The sequence below is a fragment of the Rhinoderma darwinii genome, unplaced genomic scaffold, assembly GCF_050947455.1.
Source record: "Rhinoderma darwinii isolate aRhiDar2 unplaced genomic scaffold, aRhiDar2.hap1 Scaffold_2169, whole genome shotgun sequence".
Classification (NCBI taxonomy): domain Eukaryota; kingdom Metazoa; phylum Chordata; class Amphibia; order Anura; family Rhinodermatidae; genus Rhinoderma; species Rhinoderma darwinii.
Window position 1 is genome coordinate 30,001 of NW_027462498.1, and position 21,239 is coordinate 51,239.

A 21,239-nucleotide genomic window follows, 5' to 3' on the forward strand; every position below is an offset into this window, starting at 1 on the left:
AAGACCGGTCGGTCGGTCGGGGCAGAATCGTAAGTCGAGGACCTGTTTAGAGAGAGCCCAACATAGAGCCGAGAAGATGGAGCGCGCTCATCGTCCCTAACCCTTACCAGTAAGGTATCAAGGACCAGGCTTAGGTAATATGGGACAAAGGCAACGGCAACCTCGACAATCCGGGTTAACTGCTCTCACCGACGGCCCAGCTCGCAACCTGCCGAGATGAAGGATGCCTACGAAGACCGGTCGGTCTTAAGTCGAGGACCTGTTTAGAGAGAGCCCAACATAGAGCCGAGAAGATGGAGCGCGCTCAGCGTCCCTAACCCTTACCAGTAAGGTAACAAGGACCAGGCTTAGGTAATATGGGACAAAGGCAACGACAACCTCGACAATCCGGGTTAACTGCTCTCTCCGGCGGCCCAGCTCGCAAAGTGCCGAGGAGGACGCCTTTGTCGCCCACGGGGAACCGAGGCCGCTTTCCCGGCGGCTTAGCGGCTCCACATGGGATGGGGCCGCCCCCCTCCGGAGAGGGGGGGGAGGGAAGCCACCGTGGAGCCGCGTGTGGCTTGCATGCGGGAGCCACGCCGACACTTCCAGCCTCGGGCGAGGCGGAAGACGGCTTTGGACTACTTGCGAGAAACAACCGTGCCCCATGCGCGGGTGCGCCTGGGAGCACCTCGGCTAGAGAGGCCCTTGCGAGCAGCGGACATACGGGGGCGGTCACTGCCTCCCCGTCGTTTAAAGCTTTCTCTCGTGCCTCGGGCTCCGGCGACACCAGCGCACTCTCGGACGCCTTTTAGAGTGATAGCAGCAGCACTGAGCAAACGCACCTCGCGGGAGCGAGAGGTACCGGCACCCGCCTTTAGCAGGACCGCCGGGCTTTTTGGGACACCGGCCGTAGGTGGCCGGGGGCGAAACAGACCCGGACGGTGTGGGAGGAAGACGCGCTCGCCGTAACCGACAGGGCTCCAAAGCACTGCCGAGCGAGTGGTCCCTCCGCCGCCGGGTCGCGGGGAGCCAGATCGATCTGAGGAGTCTTGGACAAATTCCAAAGACTCAAACGGCGCGGGAGCACGTGCTCCTCTCACAGCTTAACGACAGGTGGCAGAGGCCGACGGGGACTTCCAGGAGGCCGGCATGACGTGCCACTACATACCGGTCACACCATGGAAGTCCTTCTCGGGTTGGACCAGGTGCAGCTCCCGCTAGAACGTGCAGCACGTCCTCCTTCACGGTACTCTCGGTTGGACTCGCCAACGTGGCCGAGCTCCTACAACTGCTGGTCGGCCTGGGACTCCAGAAAGAATGCACCAAAGTTCTTTCGTGGAAGTCCAGGTGCACCGGACCGACCAGCCAACGAGGCCGACGGGGACTTCCAGGAGGCCGGCATGACGTGCCACTACATACCGGTCACACCATGGAAGTCCTTCTCGGCCACAAACGGTTAGGACTTCCCGCTAGGAAGAACCGTAGGGACTTGGAACGCGGAGCAGAAATGCCCTCTCACAGGATTTCAGGTGAAGGAGATATTCGCACCCCTAAAAGTGTCACCACCTCAAATACACCGGGGTAAGGTGCCAACTTACCCGGGCTCCTGGAACTGCTGCCCGGCTGAAGCCCAAAATAAAAACCTCATAGGGTTTTTCCTCCAAAACGTCAATGAAGACAGACCTGCCAGCCAGGCCGACGGGGACTTCCAGGAGGCCGGCATGACGTGCCACTACATACCGGTCACACCATGGAAGTCCTTCTCGGGTTGGACCAGGTGCAGCTCCCGCTAGAACGTGCAGCACGTCCTCCTTCACGGTACTCTCGGTTGGACTCGCCAACGTGGCCGAGCTCCTACAACTGCTGGTCGGCCTGGGACTCCAGAAAGAATGCACCAAAGTTCTTTCGTGGAAGTCCAGGTGCACCGGACCGACCAGCCAACGAGGCCGACGGGGACTTCCAGGAGGCCGGCATGACGTGCCACTACATACCGGTCACACCATGGAAGTCCTTCTCGGCCACAAACGGTTAGGACTTCCCGCTAGGAAGAACCGTAGGGACTTGGAACGCGGAGCAGAAATGCCCTCTCACAGGATTTCAGGTGAAGGAGATATTCGCACCCCTAAAAGTGTCACCACCTCAAATACACCGGGGTAAGGTGCCAACTTACCCGGGCTCCTGGAACTGCTGCCCGGCTGAAGCCCAAAATAAAAACCTCATAGGGTTTTTCCTCCAAAACGTCAATGAAGACAGACCTGCCAGCCAGGCCGACGGGGACTTCCAGGAGGCCGGCATGACGTGCCACTACATACCGGTCACACCATGGAAGTCCTTCTCGGCCACGAACGGTTAGGACTTCCCGCTAGGAAGAACCGTTAGGACTTGGAACGCGGAGCAGAAATGCCCTCTCACAGGATTTCAGGTGAAGGAGATATTTGCACCCCTAAAAGTGTCACCACCTCAAATACACCGGGGTAAGGTGCCAAAGTACCCGGGCTCCTGGAACTGCTGCCCGGCTGAAGCCCAAAATAAAAACCTCATAGGGTTTTTCCTCCAAAACGTCAATGAAGAAGACCTGCCAGCCAGGCCGACCGGGACTTCCAGGAGGCCGGCAGGAGGTGTCACTACCTACCGGTCACACCATGGAAGTCCTTCCCGGCTTGGAACGGGAGCAGCTCCCGTTTGTACTTCCTATTTCACGGCTTTCGGTAGGAGTTGCCGAGGTGGCCGAGCTCCTGCAACTGCAGGTCGGCTTGGGACTTCAGAAAATACCATAAAAAAAAAAAGTTTTTTTTATTATGAAGGTAAAACACACAGCGGGACCGAGACGCGAGCCAGGCCGACGGGGACTTCCAGGAGGTCGGCATGAGGTGGCCGCGCCTACCGCTCTTGCCCTGGAAGTCCGCCGAGGACCGCAGGGCGCTACGGAGCTCGTAAACTGCTGCCCCCGGGCTGGCACGGCTTCCCCATGGCTCCTCTATCCCCCCACGGGTGCAATAGGCAGGCACACGCCGCTCGTACACCGAGGTGGCTCCCGGCCGCTTTCGGTAGGAGTCACCGAGGTGGCCTTGCTCGTGCAAATGCAGGTGGGCTTGGGGCTTCCGAAAATACCATAAAAAAAAAAAGATTTTTTTATTAAGAAGGTAAAAAAAAAACCAGCGGGACCGACCCGCGAGCTAGGCCGACGGGGACTTCCAGGAGGTCGGCATGAGGTGGAGGCTCCTACCGCTCTTGCCCTGGAAGTCCTCAGAGGACCGCGGGCGCTGTGGAGCTCCCACAAGGAAGCTGCCGGCATGCAGCAGCTCCCACGGGGCCCCTCTATCCCCCCACGGGTGCAATAGGCAGGCACACGCCGCTCGTACACCGAGGTGGCTCCCGGCCGCTTTCGGTAGGAGTCACCGAGGTGGCCTTGCTCGTGCAAATGCAGGTGGGCTTGGGGCTTCCGAAAATACCATAAAAAAAAAAAGATTTTTTTATTAAGAAGGTAAAAAAAAAAACAGCGGGACCGACCCGCGAGCTAGGCCGACGGGGACTTCCAGGAGGTCGGCATGAGGTGGAGGCTCCTACCGCTCTTGCCCTGGAAGTCCTCAGAGGACCGCGGGCGCTGTGGAGCTCCCACAAGGAAGCTGCCGGCATGCAGCAGCTCCCACGGGGCCCCTCTATCCCCCCACGGGTGCAATAGGCAGGCACACGCCGCTCGTACACCGAGGTGGCTCCCGGCCGCTTTCGGTAGGAGTCACCGAGGTGGCCGGGCTCGTGCAACTCCAGGTGGGCTTGGGACTTCAGAAAATGGCATAAAAAAAAAAAAAATTTTTATTAAGAAGGTAAAAAAAAACAGCGGGACCAACCCGCGAGCGAGGCCGACGGGGACATCCAGGGCAGCGGCGTGAGAGGGCGGCTTGGTGCCGCTATCTCCCTGGAAGCCGCATTCGGCCTAAGCAGGGAACGCCTCCCGCCCTCCTCTCGTCCTGGAAGTGTTGGACTTGGGAGGCGGAGCAAGTTCTCCCTCTCACAGTATTTCAGGCGTAGGAGATGTTCACACCCCTAAAAGTGTCACCTCGCCAATTACACCGGTGGGAGGTGCCAAAATGCCCGGCCTCCTGGAACTGCTGCTTGGCTGAAGGCCAAAATAAAAACCTCATAGGGTTTTTCCTCCAAAACGTGAATGAAGACAGACACGCGAGCCAGGCCGAGGGGGAGTTCCAGGAGGTCGGCATGAGGTGGCCGCACCTACCGCTTGAGCCCTGGAAGTCCGTCGCGGACCGGAAGTGCATGTCGGGCGGGTGAACTACGGGACTCGCCGCGGGCGCTGTGGAGCTCCCACAAGGAAGCTGCCGGCATCCACAAGCTCCCACGGGGCCCCTCTATCCCCCCACGGGTGCAGAAGGCAGGCACACCGCCGCTAATAGGCGGAGCTGGCTCCCGGCCGCTGTCATGCATCACTCGCGGACCGGAAGTGCTTGTCAGCCGGGTGGACACGGCGGGACTCGCCGCGGGTGCTGTGGAGCTCGTACAGGGCTGCCCCCGGGCTGGCACAGCTTCCACAAGGCTCCTCTATCCCCCCACGGGTGCAATAGGCAGGCACACGCCGCACACGCCGCTCGTACACGGAGATGGCTCCCGGCCGCTTTCGGTAGGAGTCACCGAGGTGGCCTTGCTCGTGCAAATGCAGGGGGGCTTGGGGCTTCGGAAAATACCATAAAAAAAAAAAGTTTTTTTATTAAGAAGGTAAAAAAAAAAACAGCGGGACCGACCCGCGAGCTAGGCCGACGGGGACTTCCAGGAGGTCGGCATGAGGTGGAGGCTCCTACCGCTCTTGCCCTGGAAGTCCGCAGAGGACCGCGGGCGCTGTGGAGCTCCCACAAGGAAGCTGCTGGCATCCAGCAGCTCCCACGGGGCCCCTCTATCCCCCCACGGGTGCAGAAGGCAGGCACACCGCCGCTGATAGGCGGAGCTGGCTCCCGGCCGCTGTCATGCATCACTCGCGGACCGGAAGTGCTTTGCAGCCGGGTGGACACGACGGGACTCGCCGCGGGCGCTGTGGAGCTCCCACAAGGAAGCTGCCGGCATCCACAAGCTCCCACGGGGCCCCTCTATCCCCCCACGGGTGCAGAAGGCAGGCACACGCCGCTGATAGGCGGAGCTGGCTCCCGGCCGCTGTCATGCATCACTCGCGGACCGGAAGTGCTTGTCAGCCGGGTGGACACGGCGGGACTCGCCGCGGGTGCTGTGGAGCTCGTACAGGGCTGCCCCCGGGCTGGCACAGCTTCCACAAGGCTCCTCTATCCCCCCACGGGTGCAATAGGCAGGCACACGCCGCACACGCCGCTCGTACACGGAGATGGCTCCCGGCCGCTTTCGGTAGGAGTCACCGAGGTGGCCTTGCTCGTGCAAATGCAGGTGGGCTTGGGGCTTCGGAAAATACCATAAAAAAAAAAAGTTTTTTTATTAAGAAGGTAAAAAAAACCACAGCGGGACCGACCCGCGAGCTAGGCCGACGGGGACTTCCAGGAGGTCGGCATGAGGTGGAGGCTCCTACCGCTCTTGCCCTGGAAGTCCGCAGAGGACCGCGGGCGCTGTGGAGCTCCCACAAGGAAGCTGCCGGCATGCAGCAGCTCCCACGGGGCCCCTCTATCCCCCCACGGGTGCAGAAGGCAGGCACACCGCCGCTGATAGGCGGAGCTGGCTCCCGGCCGCTGTCATGCATCACTCGCGGACCGGAAGTGCTTGGCAGCCGGGTGGACACGACGGGACTCGCCGCGGGCGCTGTGGAGCTCCCACAAGGAAGCTGCCGGCATCCACAAGCTCCCACGGGGCCCCTCTATCCCCCCACGGGTGCAGAAGGCAGGCACACCGCCGCTGATAGGCGGAGCTGGCTCCCGGCCGCTGTCATGCATCACTCGCGGACCGGAAGTGCTTGGCAGCCGGGTGGACACGGCGGGACTCGCCGCGGGTGCTGTGGAGCTCGTACAGGGCTGCCCCCGGGCTGGCACAGCTTCCCCATGGCTCCTCTATCCCCCCACGGGTGCAATAGGCAGGCACACGCCGCACACGCCGCTCGTACACGGAGATGACTCCCGGCCGCTTTCGGTAGGAGTCACCGAGGTGTCCTTGCTCGTGCAACTGCAGGTGGGCTTGAGGCTTCCGAAAGTACCATAAAAAAAAAAAGATTTTTTTATTAAGAAGGTAAAAAAAAAAACAGCGGGACCGACCCGCGAGCTAAGCCGACGGGGACTTCCAGGAGGTCGGCATGAGGTGGCCGCTCATACCGCTCTTGCCCTGGAAGTCCGCCGAGGACCGCGGGCGCTGTGGAGCTCCCACAAGGAAGCTGCCGGCATGCAGCAGCTCCCACGGGGCCCCTCTATCCCCCCACGGGTGCAGAAGGCAGGCACACCGCCGCTGATAGGCGGAGCTGGCTCCCGGCCGCTGTCATGCATCACTCGCGGACCGGAAGTGCTTGGCAGCCGGGTGGACACGGCGGGACTCGCCGCGGGCGCTGTGGAGCTCGTACAGGGCTGCCACCGGGCTGGCACAGCTTCCCCATGGCTCCTCTATCCCCCCACGGGTGCAATAGGCAGGCACACGCCGCACACGCCGCTCGTACACGGAGATGGCTCCCGGCCGCTTTCGGTAGGAGTCACCGAGGTGGCCTTGCTCGTGCAACTGTAGGTGGGCTTGAGGCTTCAGAAAATACCATAAAAAAAAAAAGATTTTTTTATTAAGAAGGTAAAAAAACCAGCGGGACCGACCCGCGAGCGAGGCCGACGGGGACTTCCAGGAGGTCGGCATGACTTTGCCGCTCATACCGCTCTTGCCCTGGAAGTCCACAAGGGGCGCTGCGGAGCTCGTACACGGCTGCCCCCGGTCTTGCACAGCTTCCCCATGGCTCCTGTATCCCCCCCACGGGTGCAGGCACACGCCGCTCATACACTCTGGAGCTGGCTGACATGCCACCTCCTGGCCGACCGGAAGTACATGTCAGGCGGCTTGGGACATAGTGGGACCCCCCCGCTGGCGCTGTGGAGCTCATACACTGTTGCCCCCGGGCATGCACAGCTTGCACACGGCTCCTCTACCCTGGGCTGCAATGGGCAGCACACGCCGCTCATACACTCTGGAGCTGGCTGACAGCAACTGCTGCTGATAATGATGATGACGATAATGTGCAAAGGGTTATCTATCGGCGGACAGTGTCACACTCTGGCCCTGGAACTGTGCCCCGGCCTGCCTCTGCTGCTCATTACCGCCTCTGACATTTTTAAACATACCCGACTTTAACTTGATTTTAAATGTTTCACTTTCAAATGTTTCACTTTCAGTTGCAGAAATGTCATTCTTTGACATTTGGGCCTTTTTATTGTCACTGCTGTTTGGTCACCAAATGGATCTCCTTGGATTGAGGCCTAGTCCTCTCCCCACCGCCCTGGAACTCTGCCCCGGCCTACGCTGCCTGCCGTCACACCCCTGGCCCTGGAACTCTGCCCCGGCCTGCCCTTGCTGTTCACCACCGCCTCTGACATTTTTGAACATACCCCACTTTAACCCCTTAAGGACGCAGCCTAGTTTGGGCCTTAAGGCTCAGAGCCCATTTTTCAAATCTGACATATTTCACTTTATGTGGTAATAACGTCGGAATGCTTAAACCTATCCAAGCGATTCTGAGATTGTTTTCTCGTGACACTTTGGGCTTCATGTTCGTGGTAAAATTTGGTCGATATATTCAGTGTTTATTGGTGAAAAATTGCAAAATTTAGAGAAAATTTTGAAAAAATTGCATTTTTCAGAATTTAAATGCATCTGCTTGTAAAACAGACGGTTATACCACCCAAAATAGTTACTAGTTCACATTTCCCATATGTCTACTTTAGATTGGCATCGTTTTTTTAACATTCTTTTATTTTTCTTGGACGTTACAAGGCTTAGAACATAAACAGCAATTTCTCATATTTTTAAGAAAATTTCAAAAGCCTTTTTTTTAAGGTACCTCTTGAGTTCTGAAGTGGCTTTGAGGGGCCTATGTATTAGAAACCCCCATAAAACACCCCATTTTAAAAACTAGACCCCTCAAAGTATTCAAAACAGCATTTAGAAAGTTTTTTAACCCTTCAGGCATTTCACAGGAATTAAAGCAATGTGGAGGTGAAATTTGCAAATTTCATTTTTCTTGCTGAATTTCAATATTATTCCATTTTTTTCTGTAACACAGAAGATTTTACCAGAGAAATACTACTAAATATGTATTGTCCAGATTCTGCAGTTTTTAGAAATGTCCCACATGTGGCTCTAGTGCGCTCGTGGAATAAAACACAAGCCTCAGAAACAAAGGAGCACCTAGTGCATTTTGAGGCCTCTTTTTTATTAGAATATATTTTAGGCAGCATGCCAGGTTTGAAGAGGTGTTGAGGTATGAAAGCAATGGAAACCCACCAGAAGTGACCCCATTTTGGAAACTAGACCCCTCAAGGAATTCATTTATGGTTGTTGTTATCATTTTGACCACACCGTTTTTTCACAGCACCTATTTGAATTGGGCTGTGAATTAAAAAAATGATATTTTTTTCCATTAAGATGTAATTTTTGTTCAAAATTTCTTATTTTCACAAGGAATAAAACACCCCATTTTGTTGCCCAATTTGTCCTGAGTGCGGCAATACCCCATTTGTGGTGATAAACTGATGTTTGGGCCCATGGCAGGACTCAGAAGGAAAGGACCACCATTTGGCCTACTGGAGCTTTTCTTGTGCTAAGTCATGTATGCAGAAGCCCCTGAGGTACCAGTACAGTTGAAACCCCCGAGAAGTGACCCCATTTTAAAAACTACACCCCTTAAGACATTCATCTAGTGGTGTAGTGAGCATTTTGACCCCACAGTTATTGTGTAAAAGGTAATGCGCAGCAGATGGTGCAAAGTGAGATTTGCAATTTCCTATGCATATATGCCATTTCAGTGTCTGATATATTGTGCCCAGCATGTGCCACTGGAGACATACACCCCATAAATTGTAATGTGGGTTCTCCCGGGTACGGCAATACCCTACATGTGGCTGTTATTAGCTGCCTGGGCACACGACAGGGCTCAGAAGGGAAGGACCACCATTTAGCCTACTGGAGCTTTTCTGGTGCTAAGTCATGTAGGCAGAACCCCTGAGGTACCAGTACAGTTGAAACCCCCGAGAAGTGACCCCATTTTAAAAACTACACCCCTTAAGACATTCATCTAGTGGTGTAGTGAGCATTTTGACCCCACAGTTATTGTGTAAAAGGTAATGCGCAGCAGATGGTGCAAAGTGAGATTTGCAATTTCCTATGCATATATGCCATTTCAGTGTCTGATATATTGTGCCCAGCATGTGCCACTGGAGACATACACCCCATAAATTGTAATGTGGGTTCTCCCGGGTACGGCAATACCCTACATGTGGCTGTTATTAGCTGCCTGGGCACACGACAGGGCTCAGAAGGGAAGGACCACCATTTAGCCTACTGGAGCTTTTCTGGTGCTAAGTCATGTAGGCAGAACCCCTGAGGTACCAGTACAGTTGAAACCCCCGAGAAGTGACCCCATTTTAAAAACTACACCCCTTAAGACATTCATCTAGTGGTGTAGTGAGCATTTTGACCCCACAGTTATTGTGTAAAAGGTAATGCGCAGCAGATGGTGCAAAGTGAGATTTGCAATTTCCTATGCATATATGCCATTTCAGTGTCTGATATATTGTGCCCAGCATGTGCCACTGGAGACATACACCCCATAAATTGTAATGTGGGTTCTCCCGGGTACGGCAATACCCTACATGTGGCTGTTATTAGCTGCCTGGGCACACGACAGGGCTCAGAAGGGAAGGACCACCATTTAGCCTACTGGAGCTTTTCTGGTGCTAAGTCATGTAGGCAGAACCCCTGAGGTACCAGTACAGTTGAAACCCCCGAGAAGTGACCCCATTTTAAAAACTACACCCCTTAAGACATTCATCTAGTGGTGTAGTGAGCATTTTGACCCCACAGTTATTGTGTAAAAGGTAATGCGCAGCAGATGGTGCAAAGTGAGATTTGCAATTTCCTATGCATATATGCCATTTCAGTGTCTGATATATTGTGCCCAGCATGTGCCACTGGAGACATACACCCCATAAATTGTAATGTGGGTTCTCCCGGGTACGGCAATACCCTACATGTGGCTGTTATTAGCTGCCTGGGCACACGACAGGGCTCAGAAGGGAAGGACCACCATTTAGCCTACTGGAGCTTTTCTGGTGCTAAGTCATGTAGGCAGAACCCCTGAGGTACCAGTACAGTTGAAACCCCCGAGAAGTGACCCCATTTTAAAAACTACACCCCTTAAGACATTCATCTAGTGGTGTAGTGAGCATTTTGACCCCACAGTTATTGTGTAAAAGGTAATGCGCAGCAGATGGTGCAAAGTGAGATTTGCAATTTCCTATGCATATATGCCATTTCAGTGTCTGATATATTGTGCCCAGCATGTGCCACTGGAGACATACACCCCATAAATTGTAATGTGGGTTCTCCCGGGTACGGCAATACCCTACATGTGGCTGTTATTAGCTGCCTGGGCACACGACAGGGCTCAGAAGGGAAGGACCACCATTTAGCCTACTGGAGCTTTTCTGGTGCTAAGTCATGTAGGCAGAACCCCTGAGGTACCAGTACAGTTGAAACCCCCGAGAAGTGACCCCATTTTAAAAACTACACCCCTTAAGACATTCATCTAGTGGTGTAGTGAGCATTTTGACCCCACAGTTATTGTGTAAAAGGTAATGCGCAGCAGATGGTGCAAAGTGAGATTTGCAATTTCCTATGCATATATGCCATTTCAGTGTCTGATATATTGTGCCCAGCATGTGCCACTGGAGACATACACCCCATAAATTGTAATGTGGGTTCTCCCGGGTACGGCAATACCCTACATGTGGCTGTTATTAGCTGCCTGGGCACACGACAGGGCTCAGAAGGGAAGGACCACCATTTAGCCTACTGGAGCTTTTCTGGTGCTAAGTCATGTAGGCAGAACCCCTGAGGTACCAGTACAGTTGAAACCCCCGAGAAGTGACCCCATTTTAAAAACTACACCCCTTAAGACATTCATCTAGTGGTGTAGTGAGCATTTTGACCCCACAGTTATTGTGTAAAAGGTAATGCGCAGCAGATGGTGCAAAGTGAGATTTGCAATTTCCTATGCATATATGCCATTTCAGTGTCTGATATATTGTGCCCAGCATGTGCCACTGGAGACATACACCCCATAAATTGTAATGTGGGTTCTCCCGGGTACGGCAATACCCTACATGTGGCTGTTATTAGCTGCCTGGGCACACGACAGGGCTCAGAAGGGAAGGACCACCATTTAGCCTACTGGAGCTTTTCTGGTGCTAAGTCATGTAGGCAGAACCCCTGAGGTACCAGTACAGTTGAAACCCCCGAGAAGTGACCCCATTTTAAAAACTACACCCCTTAAGACATTCATCTAGTGGTGTAGTGAGCATTTTGACCCCACAGTTATTGTGTAAAAGGTAATGCGCAGCAGATGGTGCAAAGTGAGATTTGCAATTTCCTATGCATATATGCCATTTCAGTGTCTGATATATTGTGCCCAGCATGTGCCACTGGAGACATACACCCCATAAATTGTAATGTGGGTTCTCCCGGGTACGGCAATACCCTACATGTGGCTGTTATTAGCTGCCTGGGCACACGACAGGGCTCAGAAGGGAAGGACCACCATTTAGCCTACTGGAGCTTTTCTGGTGCTAAGTCATGTAGGCAGAACCCCTGAGGTACCAGTACAGTTGAAACCCCCGAGAAGTGACCCCATTTTAAAAACTACACCCCTTAAGACATTCATCTAGTGGTGTAGTGAGCATTTTGACCCCACAGTTATTGTGTAAAAGGTAATGCGCAGCAGATGGTGCAAAGTGAGATTTGCAATTTCCTATGCATATATGCCATTTCAGTGTCTGATATATTGTGCCCAGCATGTGCCACTGGAGACATACACCCCATAAATTGTAATGTGGGTTCTCCCGGGTACGGCAATACCCTACATGTGGCTGTTATTAGCTGCCTGGGCACACGACAGGGCTCAGAAGGGAAGGACCACCATTTAGCCTACTGGAGCTTTTCTGGTGCTAAGTCATGTAGGCAGAACCCCTGAGGTACCAGTACAGTTGAAACCCCCGAGAAGTGACCCCATTTTAAAAACTACACCCCTTAAGACATTCATCTAGTGGTGTAGTGAGCATTTTGACCCCACAGTTATTGTGTAAAAGGTAATGCGCAGCAGATGGTGCAAAGTGAGATTTGCAATTTCCTATGCATATATGCCATTTCAGTGTCTGATATATTGTGCCCAGCATGTGCCACTGGAGACATACACCCCATAAATTGTAATGTGGGTTCTCCCGGGTACGGCAATACCCTACATGTGGCTGTTATTAGCTGCCTGGGCACACGACAGGGCTCAGAAGGGAAGGACCACCATTTAGCCTACTGGAGCTTTTCTGGTGCTAAGTCATGTAGGCAGAACCCCTGAGGTACCAGTACAGTTGAAACCCCCGAGAAGTGACCCCATTTTAAAAACTACACCCCTTAAGACATTCATCTAGTGGTGTAGTGAGCATTTTGACCCCACAGTTATTGTGTAAAAGGTAATGCGCAGCAGATGGTGCAAAGTGAGATTTGCAATTTCCTATGCATATATGCCATTTCAGTGTCTGATATATTGTGCCCAGCATGTGCCACTGGAGACATACACCCCATAAATTGTAATGTGGGTTCTCCCGGGTACGGCAATACCCTACATGTGGCTGTTATTAGCTGCCTGGGCACACGACAGGGCTCAGAAGGGAAGGACCACCATTTAGCCTACTGGAGCTTTTCTGGTGCTAAGTCATGTAGGCAGAACCCCTGAGGTACCAGTACAGTTGAAACCCCCGAGAAGTGACCCCATTTTAAAAACTACACCCCTTAAGACATTCATCTAGTGGTGTAGTGAGCATTTTGACCCCACAGTTATTGTGTAAAAGGTAATGCGCAGCAGATGGTGCAAAGTGAGATTTGCAATTTCCTATGCATATATGCCATTTCAGTGTCTGATATATTGTGCCCAGCATGTGCCACTGGAGACATACACCCCATAAATTGTAATGTGGGTTCTCCCGGGTACGGCAATACCCTACATGTGGCTGTTATTAGCTGCCTGGGCACACGACAGGGCTCAGAAGGGAAGGACCACCATTTAGCCTACTGGAGCTTTTCTGGTGCTAAGTCATGTAGGCAGAACCCCTGAGGTACCAGTACAGTTGAAACCCCCGAGAAGTGACCCCATTTTAAAAACTACACCCCTTAAGACATTCATCTAGTGGTGTAGTGAGCATTTTGACCCCACAGTTATTGTGTAAAAGGTAATGCGCAGCAGATGGTGCAAAGTGAGATTTGCAATTTCCTATGCATATATGCCATTTCAGTGTCTGATATATTGTGCCCAGCATGTGCCACTGGAGACATACACCCCATAAATTGTAATGTGGGTTCTCCCGGGTACGGCAATACCCTACATGTGGCTGTTATTAGCTGCCTGGGCACACGACAGGGCTCAGAAGGGAAGGACCACCATTTAGCCTACTGGAGCTTTTCTGGTGCTAAGTCATGTAGGCAGAACCCCTGAGGTACCAGTACAGTTGAAACCCCCGAGAAGTGACCCCATTTTAAAAACTACACCCCTTAAGACATTCATCTAGTGGTGTAGTGAGCATTTTGACCCCACAGTTATTGTGTAAAAGGTAATGCGCAGCAGATGGTGCAAAGTGAGATTTGCAATTTCCTATGCATATATGCCATTTCAGTGTCTGATATATTGTGCCCAGCATGTGCCACTGGAGACATACACCCCATAAATTGTAATGTGGGTTCTCCCGGGTACGGCAATACCCTACATGTGGCTGTTATTAGCTGCCTGGGCACACGACAGGGCTCAGAAGGGAAGGACCACCATTTAGCCTACTGGAGCTTTTCTGGTGCTAAGTCATGTAGGCAGAACCCCTGAGGTACCAGTACAGTTGAAACCCCCGAGAAGTGACCCCATTTTAAAAACTACACCCCTTAAGACATTCATCTAGTGGTGTAGTGAGCATTTTGACCCCACAGTTATTGTGTAAAAGGTAATGCGCAGCAGATGGTGCAAAGTGAGATTTGCAATTTCCTATGCATATATGCCATTTCAGTGTCTGATATATTGTGCCCAGCATGTGCCACTGGAGACATACACCCCATAAATTGTAATGTGGGTTCTCCCGGGTACGGCAATACCCTACATGTGGCTGTTATTAGCTGCCTGGGCACACGACAGGGCTCAGAAGGGAAGGACCACCATTTAGCCTACTGGAGCTTTTCTGGTGCTAAGTCATGTAGGCAGAACCCCTGAGGTACCAGTACAGTTGAAACCCCCGAGAAGTGACCCCATTTTAAAAACTACACCCCTTAAGACATTCATCTAGTGGTGTAGTGAGCATTTTGACCCCACAGTTATTGTGTAAAAGGTAATGCGCAGCAGATGGTGCAAAGTGAGATTTGCAATTTCCTATGCATATATGCCATTTCAGTGTCTGATATATTGTGCCCAGCATGTGCCACTGGAGACATACACCCCATAAATTGTAATGTGGGTTCTCCCGGGTACGGCAATACCCTACATGTGGCTGTTATTAGCTGCCTGGGCACACGACAGGGCTCAGAAGGGAAGGACCACCATTTAGCCTACTGGAGCTTTTCTGGTGCTAAGTCATGTAGGCAGAACCCCTGAGGTACCAGTACAGTTGAAACCCCCGAGAAGTGACCCCATTTTAAAAACTACACCCCTTAAGACATTCATCTAGAGTGTAGTGAGCATTTTGACCCAACAGTTATTGTGTAAAAGGTAATGCGCAGTAGATGGTGCAAAGTGAGATTTGCAATTTCCTATACATATATGCCATTTCAGTGTCCGATATATTGTGCCCAGCATGTGCCACCGGAGACATACACCCCATAAATTGTAATGTGGGTTCTCCCGGGTACGGCAATACCCTACATGTGGCTGTTATTTGCTGCTTGGGCACATGGCAGGGCTCAAAAGGGAAAGATGAGGGGGATAAGCTGTGCGGAGTGCATCAGGGTAAATTAAAAATCAATGGATGTATGGTAAATTTTAAAACAATCTTTCATACAGAGCCCTGGTTTTTCGGGACACGTGTCGCATTGGTATGTTGTGTCCTTCCTTATCCCCCTCTTATAGCACACTTTGCACCTCTTTTGACTTTTTCCCTTCTTGCCAGTTTGGGGAACTTCTCCTGGAAAGTGTTGCCCTGGTACGATGCGTGTGGCCTCGCTTCCAGAAGTACTGGGTGCCCCTCCTTCCTGGTCGCCAAAAATTAGGTTCTTTATAACCACCTCTTGAAATTCCAGGAAAGTTCCCCTCTGGCCTGCACATCGACGTAGCACGTACGCATTGTACAATGCCATCTGTATGATGTGCACGGCCAGCTTCTTATACCACACCCTCGATTTCCGCGTAGCGCTGTAGGGCTTCAGGACTTGATCTGACAAGTCCACCCCTCCCATGTACCTATTGTAGTCCAGGATGCAATCTGGTTTGGGGGTCTCTGTACTGGTACCTCGTACAGGTACATGGGTACTGGTGTGGCCATGTATTGTTGTCAATACAAGGACATCTCTCTTGTCCTTGTACTTGACACACAATATGTTGCTACTAGAATGTGCCCTGCTCTCACCCCTTCTGAGTGTTTGCCCAAGCAGTGTTTTAGGGAGGCCTCTAAGATTTTTTCTAGCAGTGCCGCATGCCGCAGTCCTTCTGGAAGCGAGGCACTTGAAGAGCGGGACGCTGGTATAAAAATTATCCAGGTAGAGGTGGTAACCCTGGTCCAGCAGTGGGTGCACCAAATCCCACACAATTTTTGCGTTAATTCCCAGTAAGGGGGGGCATTCTGGGGGCTGAATACTGCTGTCCTTCCCTTCATATATCCTGAATTTATATGTATACCCTGATGCACTCTCGCACAGCTTATACAACTTCACGCCATACCTTGCCCTCTTACTTGGCAGGTATTGGCGGAATTGAAGCCTCCCTTTAAAATGTACCAGGGACTCATCAATGGAAATACACTTCTCGGGGGTGTATGCTTGGGCAAACCGGGCACTGAAATGGTCTAATAGGGGTCTCAGTTTATATAAACGGTCAAAACTGGGGTCATCTCGGGGTGGGCACTGCTCATTATCGGCATAATGTAGGAAGCGAAGTATTGCCTCATAACGCATCCTGGACATGGCCATACGGTACATCGGGGTGTGGTATAGGATGTCCGTGCTCCAGTAGGTCCTAATGGATGGCTTTTTTAGAAGCCCCATGTTCAAGAGCAGTCCCCAGAACTTGCCCAACTCTGCTGCGTTTACAGGAGTCCACCTCTGGGATTGGGCATAAAATGAGTTGGGGTTCTTGGTGATATACTGTTGGGCATATAAATTAGTCTGGGTGACCATTAGCTCTATAAAGTTATCAGTGAAGAAGAACTTGAAAAAGTCCATCTCACTGAACCCTGCCGTGTTAAATTTGATGCCTGGGCTGCCCGTGTACTCAGGGATTTGGGGTTCATAATGGTCTGGTGTGGGTGTCCAAATGGGGTCACTTCGCTCAGGGGTATCACTTGTTGTGGGGTCACTTCTCTCAGGGATTTCTACTATGGTGGTGGTCCTGGGGCGTCTCCTAGGGGGTCCCTCCTCTTCATCGCTGGATGAGGAGGTAGACAAATAAAATACTGTATCGCCATCCGACGAGTCTGTGTCGGAGGCCAGAAATGCATACGCCTCTTCAGCAGTAAATGTCCGTTGGGACATGCTTGTTGTGCGAAGACAAAATTTATATACTGCAAAAAAATAAATCCCTAACTGGGAGCAATAGGATAGCACAACTAGCACAAATGTGTGTTTTGTTTTTAGAGAGCAAGTGGACTTCCCTGACACTAAAGCTAACTAGGGCGAGGGTTCCTAACACTAAACCTAACTAAATTTTATGTGGACTTCCCTAACGCTAAACCTAACTACGGCGACGATTCCCTGACACTAAACCTATCTAGATTATGTCAAGCTTCCCTGACACTAAACCTAACTACGGTGACGGGTGCCTGACACTAAACCTATCTAATTATTCCGAGCTTCCCTGACGCTAAACCTAACTACGGTGATGGATCCCTAACGCTAAGCCTATCTACGGTGACCGATTCCTGACGCTAAATTCCCTGACACTATACCTAACTACGCTTTTTGACGGTTCCCTGACACTAACTAACCCTAATACTAAACTAACCAGTTAAATTTTCAAAATTGGCTAAACTAACTATTTTTTTTTGTTTCTTTTTTTTCTTTTTATATTTTTTTTTTTGTTTTATGTTTTATATAGAAAAAAATGAAAAAAAAATCCCCAGGGACCAAGAAATGTGGTCCTGAAGACTGAAAAGTGGTCAGTGATAGGAGATCACTGACCAAAAAACGTGGGTAGAACTCAAAGAGGAAGGGAACAGGAGTGGGTAGTGGATGGGGTGGTGGGAAGCAAAAAAAACGTTGTTTTAGAAACTTTTTTTCACTTTTTTTCACTTCTTTTCTCTCTGACTCTCTGCTCACAACCGATCTCAACGCCTCGCTAACTCCAACAGGGCGTTCAGGGCGGTTGCAGCAGGATGTGAGGTCAGAGAGAGGAAGTGACGAGAATGATCGCTGCTATTGGCTAGTTACTCACTGACTAGCCAATAGCGGCGATCGGCGAGGCGGGACCATAGTAAATGGTCCCGGCCCATTATGCTGTGATAGCATGCTGTCAGAAACAGCAGCTATCACAGCTCAGGAACGCCGGGCTCGAGCACTGCTGTGCTGAATGAGACCGATCGCTGCTATTGGCTAGTTACTCACTGACTAGCCAATAGCGGCGATCGGCGAGGCGGGACCATAGTAAATGGTCCCGGCCCATTATGCTGTGATAGCATGCTGTCAGAAACAGCAGCTATCACAGCTCAGGAACGCCGGGCTCGAGCACTGCTGTGCTGAATGAGACCGATCGCTGCTATTGGCTAGTTACTCACTGACTAGCCAATAGCGGCGATCGGCGAGGCGGGACCATAGTAAATGGTCCCGTCCCATTATGCCGTGATAGCCTGCTGTCAGAAACAGCAGCTATCACAGCGCATGAACGCGCCGGGCGCGCGCACCGCTGTTCTAACTGCAAGACGTACTATTACGGCATGGAGCGCGAACGATAGAGCTGCCATGACGTAATAGTACGTCAAGGAGCGGGAAGGGGCTAATACTAAACTAACCAGTTAAATTTTCAAAATTGGCTAAACTAACTATTTTTTTTTGTTTCTTTTTTTTCTTTTTATATTTTTTTTTTTGTTTTATGTTTTATATAGAAAAAAATGAAAAAAAAATCCCCAGGGACCAAGAAATGTGGTCCTGAAGACTGAAAAGTGGTCAGTGATAGGAGATCACTGACCAAAAAACGTGGGTAGAACTCAAAGAGGAAGGGAACAGGAGTGGGTAGTGGATGGGGTGGTGGGAAGCAAAAAAAACGTTGTTTTAGAAACTTTTTTTCACTTCTTTTCACTTCTTTTCTCTCTGACTCTCTGCTCACAACCGATCTCAACGCCTCGCTAACTCCAACAGGGCGTTCAGGGCGGTTGCAGCAGGATGTGAGGTCAGAGAGAGGAAGTGACGAGAATGATCGCTGCTATTGGCTAGTTACTCACTGACTAGCCAATAGCGGCGATCGGCGAGGCGGGACCATAGTAAATGGTCCCGGCCCATTATGCTGTGATAGCATGCTGTCAGAAACAGCAGCTATCACAGCTCAGGAACGCCGGGCTCGAGCACTGCTGTGCTGAATGAGACCGATCGCTGCTATTGGCTAGTTACTCACTGACTAGCCAATAGCGGCGATCGGCGAGGCGGGACCATAGTAAATGGTCCCGTCCCATTATGCCGTGATAGCCTGCTGTCAGAAACAGCAGCTATCACAGCGCATGAACGCGCCGGGCGCGCGCACCGCTGTTCTAACTGCAAGACGTACTATTACGGCATGGAGCGCGAACGATAGAGCTGCCATGACGTAATAGTACGTCAAGGAGCGGGAAGGGGCTAATACTAAACTAACCAGTTAAATTTTCAAAATTGGCTAAACTAACTATTTTTTTTTGTTTCTTTTTTTTCTTTTTATATTTTTTTTTTTGTTTTATGTTTTATATAGAAAAAAATGAAAAAAAAATCCCCAGGGACCAAGAAATGTGGTCCTGAAGACTGAAAAGTGGTCAGTGATAGGAGATCACTGACCAAAAAACGTGGGTAGAACTCAAAGAGGAAGGGAACAGGAGTGGGTAGTGGATGGGGTGGTGGGAAGCAAAAAAAACGTTGTTTTAGAAACTTTTTTTCACTTCTTTTCACTTCTTTTCTCTCTGACTCTCTGCTCACAACCGATCTCAACGCCTCGCTAACTCCAACAGGGCGTTCAGGGCGGTTGCAGCAGGATGTGAGGTCAGAGAGAGGAAGTGACGAGAATGATCGCTGCTATTGGCTAGTTACTCACTGACTAGCCAATAGCGGCGATCGGCGAGGCGGGACCATAGTAAATGGTCCCGGCCCATTATGCTGTGATAGCATGCTGTCAGAAACAGCAGCTATCACAGCTCAGGAACGCCGGGCTCGAGCACTGCTGTGCTGAATGAGACCGATCGCTGCTATTGGCTAGTTACTCACTGACTAGCCAATAGCGGCGATCGGCGAGGCGGGACCATAGTAAATGGTCCCGTCCCATTATGCCGTGATAGCCTGCTGTCAGAAACAGCAGCTATCACAGCGCATGAACGCGCCGGGCGCGCGCACCGCTGTTCTAACTGCAAGACGTACTATTACGGCATGGAGCGCGAACGATAGAGCTGCCATGACGTAATAGTACGTCAAGGAGCGGGAAGGGGTTAACTTGATTTTAAATGTTTCACTTTCAAATGTTTCACTTTCAGTAGCAGAAATGTCATTCTTTGACATTTGGGCCTTTTCATTTTCACAGCTGCTTGGTCACCAAATGGATCCCCTTGGATTGAGGCCTAGTCCTCTCCCCACCGCCCTGGAACTCTTCCCCGGCCTACGATGCCTGCTGTGACACCCCTGGCCCTGGATCTCTGCCCCGGCCTACCTCTGCTGTTCACTACCGCCTCTGACATTTTTGAACATACCCCACTTTAACTTGATTTTAAATGTGTCACTTTCAAATGTTTCACTTTCAGTTGCAGAAATGGCATTCTTTGACATTTGGGCCTTTTTATTTTCACTGCTGCTTGGTCACCAAATGGATCTCCTTGGATTGAGGGCCTAGTCCTCTCCCCACCGCCCTGGAACTCTGCCCCGGCCTACGCTGCCTGCCGTCACACCCTGGCCCTGGAACTCTGCCCCGGCCTACCTCTGCTGTTCACTACCGCCTCTGACATTTTGAACATACCCCACTTTAACTTGATTTTAAATGTGTCACTTTCAAATGTTTCACTTTCAGTTGCAGAAATGGCATTCTTTGACATTTGGGCCTTTTTATTTTCACTGCTGCTTGGTCACCAAATGGATCTCCTTGGATTGAGGCCTAGTCCTCTCCCCACCGCCCTGGAACTCTGCCCCGGCCTACGCTGCCTGCCGTCACACCCCTGGCCCTGGAACTCTGCCCCGGCCTACCTCTGCTGTTCACTACCGCCTCTGACATTTTGAACATACCCCACTTGAACTTGATTTTAAATGTTTCACTTTCAAATGTTTCACTTTCAGTTGCAGAAATGGCATTCTTTGACATTTGGGCCTTTTCATTTTCACTGCTGCTTGGTCACCAAATGGATCCCCTTGGATTGAGGCCTAGTCCTCTCCCCACCGCCCTGGAACTCTTCCCCGGCCTACGATGCCTGCTGTGACACCCCTGGCCCTGGATCTCTGCCCCGGCCTACCTCTGCTGTTCACTACCGCCTCTGACATTTTTGAACATACCCCACTTTAACTTGATTTTAAATGTGTCACTTTCAAATGTTTCACTTTCAGTTGCAGAAATGGCATTCTTTGACATTTGGGCCTTTTTATTTTCACTGCTGCTTGGTCACCAAATGGATCCCCTTGGATTGAGGCCTAGTCCTCTCCCCACCGCCCTGGAACTCTTCCCCGGCCTACGATGC